This window comes from Pollicipes pollicipes, unplaced genomic scaffold, assembly GCF_011947565.3.
Source record: "Pollicipes pollicipes isolate AB1234 unplaced genomic scaffold, Ppol_2.1 Scaffold_7261;HRSCAF=8764_pilon_pilon_pilon, whole genome shotgun sequence".
Lineage (NCBI taxonomy): Eukaryota > Metazoa > Arthropoda > Thecostraca > Pollicipedomorpha > Pollicipedidae > Pollicipes > Pollicipes pollicipes.
This window is the reverse complement of record NW_023597054.1, coordinates 1,925,581-1,930,297: the sequence shown is the minus strand read 5'-3', so window position 1 is coordinate 1,930,297 and position 4,717 is coordinate 1,925,581.

Below are 4,717 nucleotides of genomic sequence, written 5' to 3'. Positions count from 1 at the left end.
CGTGATATGAACACGGCTCACGACAGGACACGCAACTGAGCTTCGTAGCCCATGGAGCACGACGATGCAGAGCTGGTATAGACAGTTTCTGGATGTCTCAAGTACAAAGAGCTGCGCATTCGATTTACAACACATACCGTTGCTTACCGTCATCGCCGCTGCTGGACAGATGAAGGACCAGCGACGGTGACAGCTGGCGGCGCCGCCGCTGGTCTTCGCGCCTTTTTTGGTGCAAGCCTTTCAGCACCCTCTTTCTTTCAGCGCGGCACGCCCGCCACCTTTGGCACCTCGCAGAGTGCTTTGGCCCTGTTTGACTTTGCACATGCCTGTGGGCAGAATAAAAGCGATATCAAGCTTTGCAGCATAGACGTAAAGAACGCTGTGCATCACCCTATGTCAGCAAAGGGACCGACACACCCTCTTCCTGCAGAAACAGTAGCACTCATTCTGCACGGGAAGGCGATGTTACACCTTTTGCCTGAGAGGGCCGGGCCATGGGCAGACTAGTATCATCTTCTCGTTCTGTTCTCTTCCTTGGTTTTCTACTAACTTGTTTGGTAGCCCCTTCCCTTTCTTCTTTTACTTCCGAGACTTCTAAGAACTTCTTTGCGCTTTAGCTGCCTGAGAAGGCAGTGTTACACTACTGATCTTGACTGCCTGAGGAGGCAGTGTTACACCTCCGACCTTGTCTGCCTAAGGAGGCAGTGTTACACCTGTGACCACGTCTACCTAAGGAGGCAGTGTCACACCCATGGTCCGATAATGCGGCACCGCACCTTCCGTCCGCTGGAAATGCTCACCTCTCGTGTTCGGTGCACTCGGTGCAGGCTGGTGCGCATTCGGAGGGTTCGGCGGGGGGGGGGACAACTCAAGGATTAAGGGAAGTAGACAGAAAGGTAAGAATAGGGAGAGGAGAGAGGAAAAAAGGTGGCGTAGGTGACATGGCAACTCCCAAGCACCAATTGAGATGTGCTCCAGTCCACAAAGTCACCTGCATCACCTTGGCTTTGCTGTCTGAAATCGCTTGTATGACTGGCAGGTACCGGACCCTGTCGCGGCCGGCGATTTCAACTGAACTCCCCGGTATAGGCCACTAACTGAGTTCGAGTCTGTTTCTTGTTCGCGGGTAGGTACGGGGCGGGCTTCGCAGTTGCCGACGGCGGCAGGCATGTGATACTCCGCCGGCAGCAGAGCAACTCGGCCGGGGGGCGAGTCGTGCCGCGACACAATCCCATGCAAGCGAGACGGTGCTGGCGGCCCCGCCCTTCAACAATTGCAACGAACGCTCTTTCCATTGCGGGAGTTGCATACACGGCCACATGTCAACCCTGCACACCATTCATCTACAAGATAGGCATTTAGCCATAGCTCCCAACGCAGTTCTAACTGAAGTTGACTTAGTGTTATGGCAGGACTTTGATCCAGACTGGCCTTAGTGACCGGACCGGACTGCCGATCCTATTCAACTTTTCAAGTGCTTTTTTTTCGAGGCAAGCCACAGTTTTTACAGATCACTAACATGCAGGGGATTACACAAGAAGCAATTGTCGATCATTTTTTATGATACAGTGCACATCTAACTGGGAATTAAAATACGCGAAAAATACGTGTACATGCAAATGAGTTCAATTTAACAGGCAGCACGCATAACACATCATTTACTTCCGCAGGCGATTTCAAGTAAATAAGCATCTCGCATCACACATCACTTTTACATGCAAACGACTTCAACTAAACAGACATCGTGTATCAAGCGTCTCGCCATGCGGTACATGAAAGCGAACTTAAGCCAGGACGCATAACACGTCAAGACGCTAGTCACATTCACATCATCGTTTATGATGATTCCTGAACTTAATGACTGGTCGCCAACTTCTCATCAAAATGGATTCACCATTTTTCCTGTCTGCATGATCTCGTGCTTTGAAGATAACTTTGAGCTCGAAAAGGGCTTAAAGAGTCCATACTTTCCTGGATTTTAGCCTCAGCGTGTTCTCTCAAAAGATGGTCGCCGAAAAGGTTCGTTTTTATTCTCTGTTTCGTTTTGAGCATCTCGTAGGTATTCATTGCAACTCAAACGAAAAGGGCGCATGGACTTCCCGACATAGACTATGTACCTCCCATGTTTACACAGTTTCGCACAGTTTACACTTGGTTTCATAAACCACATTTCTTCGCGTGCAAACCACCTAAAACCCAGGCATGCATATATGACACATATCACACCCCGGGCACCTAGGCTTCGAGATGAGATATTAAACTAGAGAGTTATTTAGCTTCTTGTCGTTCTAAGCTGTGCGTACACGCAGTTTCGCCTTTCTAAAGAGATGTCGGATTTTTCAAAGCAAGTGTTCACCGATGTCACGTAGTGTTAAGCCAATTCATTTACCCAATTCAGCCTTGACAGTGGAGCATACAGAAAAGGGGTCCACATTTGGATACGCCAGTGCCGGTAGAACAGAGGAACAATCGCACAACGTTAGAAACGGATCTGTGATCAAGCCCACCAATTCTGGTATAATTCTATACAGCGAATCTGCGCATACAACCTCTACTTAGCACAATACAATTCGAAACATGCTTCACAGGGCTCTAAACAACTTATCAAGCAGTAAAAAGACAGAAGGAACATGAGCAAAACATAGATTTTAATGTTGCACAATGGATATTTTCCACGACCATAAGGCTAAGTGCTAGAAGAGGTCAAAACATTCAGAGCACGTAGGAATACATTTGGTAAGTAGGTTAACAGATGGGCCCCACAAGAACGTAGGGCCATAGGCAAGTCACAGAATTAGTAACGCCCTAGACCAACGTGGAGGGCCATGAGCATATCGCGAGTATGTCGGTAGGTGAACCGAAACCAACGTAAAGGCCCCCGAGCAACCGAGAATACCCGGGTAGCTAAACATATGGCTCCCCGTCTATAGCCACAAAGCGTTTCTGGATACTGGAAACAAATCCGTAGAAGGCCTCTGATTGACAAGAACGCCCCGGAACGCCAGCAGGAACAGCACGGCAAAAGTGCAGGGCCCTCCGAGCAAACACAAAGCAGTCAAGGCTACCGTGGAAAGCTCCTTAACGATTAAAACGACCTTCCAAGTGGACATATAGGTCCCCTGAAACAGCATAGGACCCTGGGCAATGTAATAAGGCTTATAATTTTCCATTAACGTTTTTCAAATTGAATAATTTTTCTCTGTTCTCTTAGGCCAATCGCTTTCGCTTGCAAATGTCCTTGGTGGCCTGGGAGTTCAGAGAAATTTTGTTGTTTGGTGTTTGAAGAAACTGCATCTGTTCGGCTAGCTGTGGGGCCCTTTCGGGGCCCGAGGAGGCCACGGCCCAGTGACCACTCTCTCTGGATCCACCCCTGACTCATTACCGGGAGAACCAAAATACCGGTAGCATTGTTTTTTGTTTCAGTTACACATTGCGACATTTACCATTAAAACGAAGAACACCGGGTCAACCGAAACAAAGTGGCTGCAATCTGATTATTTTTGTTTCGAGGGAGGCTCTCCCAGGCGATGTGGTTCACGTCACAACCGGACAACTCGTAGGTACCGGCTGGGCTGCGGCCCTGTCTAAATACATGGAGAGTATGTCCAGAGCCGACAAAAGTGACGGGACACCGACTGGCTTTCCCTGGCCACTGGCTTCAAGGTCAATTGTGGCATGACAACACCAAAAATGACCCTCAATTTGCAATATCATGCGACCTTCAATGTCATAAGTTGGGCCAAAGGACTGAGAACTCGAAATCACCCAAAAATTACCGGCCGATTTTCAACTTGCAAATGTCACAATATTCAACACAGAACAAGGTAGCGTCCGTCCAAGTCTTGATCTCTCAAGGTCACCCTTCAAGGAAAAAAACGAAATCAAAGAACTGGGAGCACCGTATCGCCCAAAAATTACCGGCCGATTTCTAACTTACGGACATCAGAACATTCAGCACAGAAAGAGCCAGTCTCCGTCAAAAAGTCCTGATCTCTAAGAGTCACCCTTCAAGGTCAAGCGCAGGCTCAAAGGACGGGGAACTCAATATCACCCAACATTTACTGGCCGATTTTTAGCTTACCAAGATCAAAACATTCATCAGAGAAAGAGCTAGCGTCCGTCACAAAGTCATGGCGTCTCAAGGTCACCCTTAAAGGTCTGACGTGGTCTCAAAGCACAGGTAACTACTTCATATCACCCAAAAATTACCGGCTGATTTTAAACTTAAAAACGTCAAAATTTAACACCACAGAAAGAGCTAGCGTCCATCAAAAGATTCTGATGTCTGGAGGTCACCTTTCAAAGTCAAACGCAGGTTCAAAGGACAGGGAATTCTGTATCACCCAAAAATTACCAGACGTTTTTTAGCTTACAAACTTCAGAATCTTCACCACAAAAAGAGCTAGCGTCAGTCAAAAATTCCTACATCTCAAGGTCATCCTTCAAGGTCAAGCGCGGGGCCAAACGACAGGGAAGACCACATTACCCAAAAAATTAACAGCCGATTTTTAACTTACAATAATCAAAACATTCAACACAAAAAGAGCTAGCGTCCGTCAACAAGTCCTCACCTCTGAACGTCACCCTTCAATCAGGCTGAGTTAGTCAAGTCAGTCAGCCAGCCTGCTCACCCTGGCCTCGGGCACCGAAGAGGCGGCGATGCCAGTGACGTCGCTGGGCCGGCCGGCGCAGAGGACCATGAGCACTGTCATCAGAT